The sequence below is a fragment of the Bacillus rossius genome (genome assembly GCF_032445375.1).
Source record: "Bacillus rossius redtenbacheri isolate Brsri chromosome 4 unlocalized genomic scaffold, Brsri_v3 Brsri_v3_scf4_2, whole genome shotgun sequence".
NCBI classification, from domain to species: Eukaryota; Metazoa; Arthropoda; class Insecta; order Phasmatodea; family Bacillidae; genus Bacillus; species Bacillus rossius.
The window spans coordinates 5,258,107-5,270,121 of NW_026962011.1; the positions used below are offsets into that span (position 1 = coordinate 5,258,107).

The 12,015-nt window shown below is 36.9% G+C and overlaps 2 protein-coding genes across 3 annotated transcripts in view; one reads left to right on the top strand and one right to left on the bottom strand.

Annotated features, from left to right (window-relative positions):
* LOC134542357 (uncharacterized) overlaps nt 1–12,015 on the bottom strand; it is a 196,566-nt gene that overhangs the window by 32,998 nt on the left and 151,553 nt on the right. The window contains exon 6 of one of the 2 annotated variants that reach the window (XR_010076781.1): nt 8,422–8,489. The exons of the other annotated variant lie outside the window; for it this stretch is intronic. The gene's annotated coding sequence lies outside the window, so the exon portion shown is untranslated. Of the gene's footprint in view, nt 1–8,421; nt 8,490–12,015 lie in introns of those variants that run through there. 2 annotated transcript variants of the gene reach the window in all.
* LOC134542358 (carbohydrate sulfotransferase 11) overlaps nt 8,425–12,015 on the top strand; it is a 127,243-nt gene continuing 123,652 nt past the window's right edge. Inside the window, exon 1 of the mRNA XM_063386531.1 lies at nt 8,425–8,471. The gene's annotated coding sequence lies outside the window, so the exon portion shown is untranslated. The remainder of the gene's footprint in view (nt 8,472–12,015) is intronic.

The following is a 12,015-nucleotide window of genomic DNA, read 5'->3' on the forward strand; positions in this document are numbered from 1 at the left end:
TGGTCAGTGTCGGCGCCGCGACATCCTCATCAGCGCCGGACGGGCCGTGACCTGGCCCGCGCGCGCGGCGACACCACCACACCACTACAGTCCCGCGACGGCAGCTTCTTTATCTCTGTACACGGCATGTGAGAATGGAATGGAAGTCGATGAACGGAAATGTGACACAAAGTTGGACGACTCCACGTGTAGCGTCATAAACCCCGTATATAGTCACTTTCGTAAACATTCGGTGTTGGTGCGCCAAATTAAACTTTATGATTGTGAAACTAATTTGGTAAAACTAAAATAGTCATACGTTTAAGTAATATCGAGTTTTAAAATACCTAGAAGCCTAGAAGAAAAACTGGCATTACAATGGTTATAAAACATATTTTCCGTGCACTATGTAAACGGACTAGGTGGATCAGCGGTAAAGGGAGCGCTTGTAACCTCAATGGACGTGGTTCGAATCTTAATATTTTCGTAATAACATAACATAGTATCAGAATAATAATGTTGAATCAGCTCGATAAGGTTAAAGTTCGTTTGTAGTAAATATGCACGGACTGATTTCTGTTCGTTTAAGCACAAACAAATATACAAATATATTATTAGTGTTATAACATGTTTTAAAATGATTCAGGTAATTTTTTTTTGACGTGACGTGGCGGCTGCACGCACGAAAAAGTGTCCCGTTAAGCACATTGTCCCGTTACGCTGTGTCCCGTTACGCGCATTGTAGCCTACGCTTGCGCCGCATCTATCTCTCTTCCACTCGATTGGAACAACCATCGATTTGACTTTTTCGAGGCACATTAAACTTGAAACATTCCCATTTGTTTCCTACTTTTCCTATCATCGTCCTATCCTTAACAGAATAACACAGATTGGAAGAAGTTAAATAGCAAACATGTATAAAAGTTATAGTTAAAATAATCTCTTCGTTAAAGTAATAAACATATTTGAATTAATGAGTGCAAATAAAAGTAAATTTATCAATTAAATTGAAGATTTCATTTCACTCCTTCTTTGTATCCATACAAAATAGTGATAATTCAATAAAAATGATTCAATTTTATTAATAAAAGTATGCAATCATTTCATCAAAGTTTTGTTATGACGTCGTCCCGTTAAAATATCGTCCGTAAACCAACTTTACAGACAACCAATTTTTTTTTAAGAATTCTATGTAGAATTATGTGTCCGAGTTCCGTATCATTAGTGTATTTCCAATACGACGACACATGAATTTGCTCGTTACCGAGGTTAGACGTTACAAATCTCTGGCGATTAGATACTGAAAGACTCGCTCGCCTTTTTCATGTTATTTTGGGCATTACGTGTCGCTGAGAGCTAGATCCTCAGAGCGGAAACATCCGCAACCAACGCGAAGCCGGTAAACTGATGAAGGGACCAGCCATGATCTATTTTAATGAACCCATCTAAGCATTTTTTTTTCTGGAAACTATGTAAACCAGATAAAATCAAGTTGGCAGGACTGAGATTAAAAATTGGGAGGCTCCCATCTGTCTGTATAATTTATGTATCACTATCGCACCAACTTGTTCAATGAAGATGATTTTAATTCCTTTTGTAAAATTGTTTGCGAGCTCTTCAAGTGAAAATATATAATAATCCGGTCGAGACGGTAAAATTTCTTTACGAGACGTAAAACGTTTTAACATCATCAAATGTCCTAAAACAAATTAAAGAGCGGTCGAAATATTGGTTTTACACTGATAGAATTTTTTTTTGTGCAGCCTATGAAGTGAAGTTTTCATCTGCGTGTCAATGGAGGATGATTCAAGTCAATTCAACCATTTTAATTTCCCTTTTTAAAGTTTTGAAACAGATAAGGTATGAAATTATTAGTTCTACTCATCCCTAGCTAATATTTCGAGTAGACATTTTTCTGCATTCAGGACAGAGGTGTGTTGTGTTCAGATCAACCGGAACAGTCAAATCAATGAAATCAATTAGAAGCTAGACAGGTGGAAGTTGCAAATGTACTCTGAGAAAAAAAAAAAACACGGGCGGGCATCACTAAGACGCAGGGATGTTTTGCGCGCAGTGAACCACCACGGTAATTGTTCCATGTCATTACGTCAGTTAGAACACTTACCCGCGTAATGGCGTCCAGAGAGAGAGAGAGAGAGAGAGAGAGAGAGAGAGAGGCGCGGACGGGTCGACTTGGCAGCTGTGTCGACCAGCGCAGTGCGCAAACAAGTCGCCCACCACATCACGTCCGCTCGCAGCGCTACTCTGCGGTCCACGCCAGTGTGCTAATGTGACAATAACGGGCCTTACACGTTCACATCTACTTACGTACAGGGCGTCCGAACAAATCCGTGGAAAAAATTCTCTGACCTTTAGATGACTTTCCACAACCATAAAATGCAAAATTTAAAAATAATAATAAAAAAAACACGACGTATGTAAACGCTGTAATCAAAAAAGGATTAGATAATAAAAAAAACTCCCGACTAAAAGGAAATAAGTAACGAAAGATAAAAATAAAAAGCATTTTAAAAGTGGTTGATTTTTCGCGAAGTCTGCCATATAAACAACTAATTATGGCTTTTCTGTATGTTTCCTACCTTTATGTGTCTATTTGTTTCTCGCAGAGATAGATACAGCAATAATATCACATATTCACCTACCTATTAATATAATGACAAACCCAAGAAAATCCGTCGGGGCTGCCATCCCCTGCCCCGAAATCTTAATATATATAAATCTCGTGTCACAATGTTTGTCCTCAATGGACTCCTAAACCACTTAACCGATTTCGATGAAAATTGGCATTTATGTGTAATTTTTTCCAACTTGAGAGATAGGATAGTTTTTATTTCGATTAATGGTCTTAATCTGATAATTTTAGAGTTTTCTAATGTGATGTATGTATGAGTTGGCAGAAAATCACCACGGCAACGGCTGTAGCATTGTTGATGCTTCATTCGTCTCCATGGCAACGACTATTTCATTGTTAGTGTAGTCCTCATCACTCATTAAATACAGACCACCAATTTTTAGATATATACAGGTAAATAACTATACACTGGTAGAACAAAGTCGGTCGGGATTTGAAAGTGATATAAATTATTCAAATTAAGAAGACAATTACTAACTACATCTGATTTCTAAAAAGGTCCAGTGAACTCTTTACCAAGTCAACCGATTTCGATGAAAATTGGCATTTATGTGTAATTGTTTCCAACTTGAGAGATAGGGTAGTTTTTATTTCGATTAATAGTCTTAATAATTTATAATTAATAATAAACTGATTATCAATGTTGATTGGTGTTTAAGCCCGGGAAACAGTGGGTACTTCGTTTCCATGACAACGTTGCGTGCTTGAGAGTCGGGAAACCATCGGTGCTATTCGTTTTTTCTTCGGTACATTACAAAGCATTGTATTAAGTTTTTGTCAAAATTAATTAATTTTCATTTTATTTCATTTATTATAACTGTAAATAGGAGATTTGGTCTCATTTTTTTCCCATTAATACAACCGTGCGAAGCCGGGTCGGGCAGCTAGTAACTAATATTTTGCAGTGTTATGAGTTTGTGACTCATTGAAATTGTGTTGGGTATGTAAATAAACATAGCACTTAATTGATATAAATTGCTGCATCTCTTAAGGACACACAATAGCTTTTCTATACTGCTACATTTTAACTGAAATTGCGAACAGAGATGGCAATAGCAGCCCCGTCGGATTTTCTTGGGTTTGTCATTATATTAATAGGTAGGTGAATATATGCAGTACCTATATTTGATATTATTGCTGTGTCTATCTCTACGAAAAACAAATAGGTACATAAAGGTAGGAAGTACTAAGGAAAGTCATAATAGTTGTTTATATGATCGACTTCTCGACAAATGAACCCTTTTTAAAATGCATTCTATTTTTATTTTTGGTTTCTTAGGCCTACTTCCTTTTAGTCAGGGGTTATTCAATAATTTCCTTTTTCGATTACAAAGTTTACATACGTCGTATGCTATTTATAATTTTGCTTTTTATTTTAAACGTTTTAGAGAATTCCTACATTACTGCCTAAATATATATCTGTCTGTCCTTCTGTATGTTAGGTGTCTTACAAAATTTTATACCTCTAAATTTCACTCCCGTATTGATCCGTTTTATGTTTTGTTTTTATTATTGTATCCCCGTTCGGCCGACACCTGTTTTGTTGAGAGTGATATCTTGAATTGCGATATCTTTTAAGATATCGCAAACTGCAACTGTTTTATATTTTCGTGTAAGAATAAATAATGGTAGGAACAACGTAATAACAATTAATAACAGGGCTGTACCGATTCACAACATTTTTTCGATGTGTCGATACGCCGATATACCGATACAATTGTTGCCGATTCATCGATTCCGAACCAATACAGGAAAAAAGACATTTTGTTATAAAATTTTCATAATTTTACGAGATTACCCAAAATAACTCATTCTAAGAAAAGCATGCAATGCAAATTCACATGTATTTTAGTTTATAAACGGAATATAACCTGTCTTTTTTAACTCTTATTTTTCGCTTGTTTTCCTTTGTTCACGACCATTAATTGCTTATTTAAACATGAATTTACTAATGGAGGCTGGAAAAAGTAGTTTTTTTTTTAATACGTAATTATATTAAATAAGATTATTTAATAATAGGTAACTATGAAATATACTGATTCACAAAATACGAAGCTTAAAATAATGAATTTAAAATGCGCAAAGAGTCTTTGTAGGTACATGTTCACTATTCACGAACGGGAATTACAATACCATCTTAACTCGTGCGGGAGCAAAAATTTACAGTACCAAACATTTATACGAAAATGCGTTTCATGTGGTCGCTTTGCATGGGAAACAGTAAAAGTAATTTACTTTATGTGAAGTCCTATATTATTTGGCTATTATTTTTTAAAATTTTAATTAAAGTATAATTCTTAATAATTTATTTTATTTTTTATTTATATTTTTTTTTATGAAAAAAGAAGAGCTCAAACATGGTTTACTAGCTACGTGCCGCCACATAGTTTCCGAGGATGTTCTACTGGGAAAAATTGTAAACAGGTGTCCTTCCGTTTGTTATTGTGTATTGAAACACGGCTAAGTAGCACTATTAGTGAAAACAGGTTAAATTGGTAGCCATGTAAGAATGCACAGTAATTTGTTTTTGCAAACAAGGAACCAGGAGCTGTAGTAAAAGAAAAATTGCAGCTATTCTTCACAAACTATTGTTCAAAAAATATTTTTATTTTTGTTATAGAGTATTATTGTATGTCACCACAGACCATACTCCCCAATGAAAGAGTTTGATTCTGTTTTGAGGACACTCCCTTACGTTATGCGTTTACTTACATATAATTTAACGATCAACAATTTTCGTAAACACACATTGACATTATTATTTTCATCGAAACAAATAGTAATTTATGCTTAAAATCTTGTTCAGATAATGATATATGATGGGAGATAGACTGCGGATGACTAATGAGAGATTGCATATTGATGTTTCATGATTTATGGAAGATCGAAGAGGGACATTTTATTATTGATGGAAGATGGAAGATGGTTGTTTGGTGACTGATGGTTACGAATGATTGATGGATTCTTTTTCATCGCAATAGACTCGCCTGTCTTGTTGTCCTGTCGTATATTTGTGTTGACTAGTGTTGGACAATGGGAAACGACTATTTAAATTCATATAGAAACAATACTTCACCAATGACATTAACATTAAAGAAAAAAAAAGCACTTACCACTAAGATGCTTTGGAAAACTACCAAATGTTGCTGTTGTTACTACAAAATATTCGAGAAGTAATTATTTATATATTAATAAGGTCTTATAATAGAGATGTCTTATTTTAATATATAATTACACTATAGTTAAATATTATTTCAAATTAATATTTAATTATACCTATATAAAACATATTAAATTAATCCATAAAAATTTTATGTTTAATGATAAAAAAATATTTTCGTGTAATTCTGTTATTTCAATGTTATCTCTACTTGTAAAGTTTACAAAGGTATCTGTAATCAGTGGTTATCAATCATTTAGGATGAAACATTTTAACTCTTCTTAAAGCTCGGTCTTACACGTCATGTTAATTTTATTATTTTATTTTTTCGTAATCACTTTAACCCAAGGTTTTTATTGTTTATTTTTAACTCGATACCTCCCTTGCATTTGTTGTACTGTCACAGTATAGTCATCATATAACATCAATATACTGGGTGTAAAAAGTCGCGTAAGTGATAATTACGAAGACTTACGCGAACCTCTTAACAACCACTATATTACACTCAGTGAATATCTGTTGAAAATATTCGTGAAAAAAAAACAACAAATGCAAGGATGTGAGGCTATAGAGTTAAAATTTTCGAAATAGCTAATGATAAAAAAGGGTTGGAGGGGGGGAATTACATGGCGTGTGAGACTGAGCCTTAAGTCATTGCAAACTTGACAGAGTGAATATAAGGACTGTCTCTCAGACGCTGACATCAAACGTACACGCGCATCCGTCAAAGCAATGCATACATTTATAATACACTATATATATATATATATATATATATATTCAGTGGTGAAAACAATGCACTAAAGATTATGTAATTGGGTTTATCTCCGGGATTGGGGGGGGGGGGGAGGGGAGGGGGCAAGATTGCCGCAATTTTATTCCTGGACGACCACGGCCGACGGCACAGGTGACTGCGGAGGTAAGGCTGCCGTAGCGACGCTACTGCCGCGCAGCACGTCACGAGATGGATAAGGGGGGGGGGGGGGGGAGAAGAGACGCCGCGGTGCGCGCATGCGCGACGCCGCGCCGGATCGACCGACCGCGCGGGGACAACACATACCATTATTACGGCGCTTGTACCGTTAAGGAGCCTTGCGTACCATGATTCACCATCAAGCAGTCGTGGTGCGCAAATGTACCGTTTTTTATTTACCGCAGTGTAAATAAACACTTCCAGATTTTTTTTTCAAACAAATACTTTATCTAATGTTTATTATTTGTTTTTTGGAGTTCGTACAGGTTTTGTGTTTGAAAAAGTGTTCTAAATTTTCCTTCAGACAAAAAAACGGTAGTGTGAATTTATAACGATTATTAAAGAATTAATTTGAATTAACAGGGAACTGAACCCACGGCCCTTGCTTGAAGCAATTTCCCTGAGTTTTCCCCGTTTCCCTGTCCCACCTCATATTTCCCCCTCCCCCCTTGCATAATCGGTCTATCTGGCAGATATACCACAGTATAAAATTAGTATCAAAACACATTTCAACATGCTAAAATTACCATTCAATATTTTCCTCAAAAATATACACTTTCCAATGTGTTTATGCTTCCATCAACAATACGTAACCAACACTGCAAGTCTAAAAATTAAAACTGTTTGATCAAACTTTGAAACAATGCATTTAGGTTTGTGATCAAGTGGAAGTATATATGTATTTGATTGTGATTTAAAGTAATAAATTAGGTATTTGAATCACTTAGATTTAATTGATGTCAGTGAAGATCAGATACAAATGAGTAACATTTGTGATCAAAATACATTCAGTTTTGAGACATTAAGATAATTGCATGATACCAAAAAATCACTGATACTGTTTTGTACTCGGATATTGACAACATCCCTGTGTTTTTTCACTAAATTTTCCCAGCTTTCCATGTGTTTACCTGTCTACGGGAACAATGGTACCGGTATATGATGAACCTATGTCGAGAATTTTTAAAAACATTTTAATATATTTTTACAATTCTTTATACATAATCCAAACCAAACATAATACAAAAACAGATCTATTCGCTGGAACGTGACAAATATTTATGTTGGGGGGGGGGGAGGTAAGGGAGAAAATCTGTATTATTTCCAGGAAGGGGGGTTTAAGTTTATAATTTCCGTTTGACATTAAACTTTTATATATATGTATATACATAATATTAAAAGGAATAGTCCTTGGAAACTCAGTTACCAACAATTACGCTTGTAAAATTACAAGGCAGAGATTTGAAACATTTTCAATTTCACAAAAGCTTTGCCTTGTAGTTTTACAAGTGAAATCGATGGTTGTTCCAATCGAGTGGAAGAGAGATAGATGCGGCGCAAGCGTACAATGAGCGTAACGGGACACTTTTTCGTGCGTGCAGCCGGCGTTCATCGATTTATTAGACGTTGTCACGTCAAAAAAATTTTTCCCAGTGTAACGATATTGAAAGGCGCAAGCGGGGTCCTATGAGAGACGTGAGACTATGGCGTACCGTAGTGGCGGGCCGGGCCAGTGGCGAAGCGGGCAGGCGGGCAGGCGCGCCGCGGCCAGTCGCGGGCGGGCCGACACGCCGCGTGGTCGGCGCGACATGCGGTGCTCCAAGTCGGCGCGCCGCTGCGCCGCGCTGCTGGCCGCCGCCGGGGCGCTCGTGCTGCTCGCGCTGGTCGGCGCGCCGCCCCCGCAGCCGCGCCGCCCCCGCGCGCAGGTACAACCATCCTGCTTGCTTCTCCGGATTAGCAAAATACATATTCAGAGTAGAGACACGCATTTCTCTTTTAAGAATCCACGTAGGTACTACATTTAAAAAAGCTTATAAACCAGTGCCACAATCAGGATTTAAGGTTAGGTCGTCCACGCGCCTACTTATTTTTTATTTATTTCTGAACGATTCGACCTAAATGTTTTGAGAAAAAAAAAACTAAGGTAATTTAAAAGTGACATTTATTAAAAGACGCGCATAGTTAAATTTTTTTTTTTTTTTCATACTTTAAAACTGCATGTTGGTTGCAAGACCATATCTAACAAATTTTTTTGTTCCAAACAAAAATTATTTTTATTATAGGTACTTCACTGTCCAATTTATTTTATTTCGTAAATATATTACTAATATTACTTTGTAGATATTTCCGACGATCTCGTTAAACAATTTTACTGCTCTTACTTTAGATATTTTATTTATATTTGTTACCGGATCTACTTTTTTTTTTTTGCCATCTGCTTTATTCTACTCACCCTTCCATCACACAGGGTTAACAAAATTTGAGATGATCAAGTAATGGGTCAAGTTGTCCCGATTCAGATTTAGAACACGGATAGAACTACTTAGGGCTAAGTTTCTGAACGGGCGGAGTGAACCTATACTTCTCTCGAGTTAACCTGGTACGTAGGTACGTTGCAGGATTTCGCTACCAATGCCTGATAAAACTATCTTGGATTCTGAGGCTAAGCAGCACAGAAGTGTTAGCGTGTGCCGACGTTTCGCTCTGAATCGCAGGAGGCATCTTCAGGGCTCTGCAAATGCAGAGCGAAACGTAGGCACACAATACCACTACGACGCGGCTCAACATCGAAAGCCAAGATAATTTCACCTAGTGAAGTTATCCGAGAGCGCCTTTTGATGTGGACACGTTTTCAAAAAGTTTGTAGTTGACTGCCCGTGTATGTTCACACGAGACTTAAATGTCGTGCGGCGGGAACTACCGGTGGTCACTAAATTGTGCGCAGAGCTTCAAAAGACCAAGTGTGATGTACAAAGGTTCTCAACTATTTTAATTAGTGTCTGCTTACGAATAGCATTAAACGTTAACATCGGTCGATGTCAGAATGCCGATATACTATTGTGACTAACATTTCATCACTAAATCACACATGTATTTTGTGAAATAAAAAAAAATGTATATTTATGTTTTGACGAACATTTTTGAAGTATCAATGAAAATCCCAGCACAGGACATTTATTACTGCTTAAGCGTTTTTCTTAGTATGGCTTAAAATTATTGGGTCATAGATTGAAGTCCCCTTCATGGGGGGGGGGGGGGGAGCATTTCATTTCGTTGTATTGCACGTTAAGGCGGATCTGCATATGATGAACCTGCCAGTGCCGCCCTTAGCGCCCCCGGCTTCTGTAGAAATAATTACTCGAGATAGAAGTGGCCCTTGATCGAGACGTGAAGGTAATGTCAGCACTTTAAAACCCCAAATAATGACGCATTTCTTGGGCGTCTGCACCGCTGAATCAAAACTCAAGAGAGAGGTCGTTAAATTCAAGACGTGGCGTATCGGAAACTGTCCCATAAGCATTCCCGCAGGGATCGCTGCGTCGATGAATGGGACATGCTCGTTCCGTTGCCATTGGCAACGGCGTTCAATGACGTTACCTCCGGGCCTACACCTGTGGCCGTAAGCGACGGAAATGCCCCAGTACGGTGTACATCTATGGAAGCTAGAAGGATATTCGTCTGTGCATATTTGGCAGTGACATTATTTTAACTAAAAATACATTTCTAAACGTGTATTGCTGTGGAATAATATCTAAATCATGTGTACATTTGACAGCGTGTACCACAAACATTAAACACGTCTAACAAGTAGTCTATAAGCTCCAGTTTGCGAAAGAAAAAAACTGCAACACAGCTGCTCAGAGTCCTGAAGTGTGACCAGGTTTTATGTAAAAAAAAATAATAATGGAAAATCAAGCAGCTCTTGGAAAACCCATTCCCTAAAAACAGATTTGTTGCTTAGCAAAATCGATCAATAACCAAACCCAATAAATTTACAACACAAAAAATCTCGACTTCGGTATAACGTGTTTAAACATACAAAAGCACAGATTAATAGTATTAATAGTTGTCAGAAAATTAGCAAAGATGAAAATAAAATACAACGGGCAAAAACAAATGCATAAATATACTGAACTAAATCTGCCCCAACGTAAAAAAACCGTTACAGCGTCATCATAAAAATTACATTCAATCGCTTTAACCATTTTTGATCGTTAACAGTCAAGCGATACCATTTTCACAAATACAATTTTGTAAGAGAGACAATACCTTCAATGTGATAAAATCTTGTTACCGACAAATACAATATTTTCTTAAGCCTTTGACTATTCAAATGACTAGAATATAATTTTTTGTAGAAAAAAGATTGTTCCAAAAAAATATTTTTTAAATAGTAAAATGGCAGTTTCATTCTTATCATTATATCGGTAATTGTATCTGTAAAAATTATTAGTACTGCAAGGAAAGCAATGTGGCGAACAAGGCTGATCCAATATGTTTATATTTAGTGTGTTGTAGTATATTTAGTTTTTATGCTAGTTCGTGAGTGGCCACAATAAAAAATGGTGTTTTTCAATGATCAATTTTTAGCAATGAGTGTTTACTTGCATAATAATGCAGTCGTATTCTGGGTTTCCTCTTACGACCATCAAATTTCAAATCTAACCTTAACAGTAAAACCACTTCATATTTGTTTCAAGTCAGGGATGATGTGAAAAGAAAAATTTTAAAAAATATGTTTTTCATACCGTTCCCAAAAGTTTGCGAATTTAATTCTGAAACATTACATATCCATGCATCTACAAAACAAAATATATTTAAACTCAAACTATTTGTTGCCAAACACACAACCTTCAAAGAGTCAGTAGAATGCTTTTATAAGATAAAGTTTATTACGGCTAAACATGACTGCGACACAAAGAAAGTTCACTTAAGCTCCACATGGTACTTTTCAAACACACGCGATCCCGGGTAAGCCATTAACGCGTAAGATAAGGTTTAACACACGTAGAACCACGGTGCTCATAAGCCTCAACTTAGCAAGCCAGCTTCTTATCACATTTTCGCATGTATTATACAACACAGTTTTACGCTTCGCCCAAAATTGGTCATTAGATAAGAAAACACACATAAAAATAATCGGGTGGACTTCGTAATACGGAAAGTTTTTTTTTGTAAATGAATTAGCATGATTTTGGAGTGATTCGCGGAAAGCCATGACAAACAGACATCGGGATTCAAATCCGGGTCTTCGGGAACGCGAGTCAAGTGCACTCACTACCACTGCAGCATATCGCTCGGTGACCTTAGCTAATGACGTCAGTGGCGAACGCAGCCTCAAGTTCTAGGGAGGGTGGAAGAGCGAAGAGTTTAGGGTGGTGGTTATGTAACAGTAAACTTCCGATGGTCTGGCACGGGCGGGGCTCTGCTGATGCCGGATTACCGAAAATGCCGGATCAACGAACGATA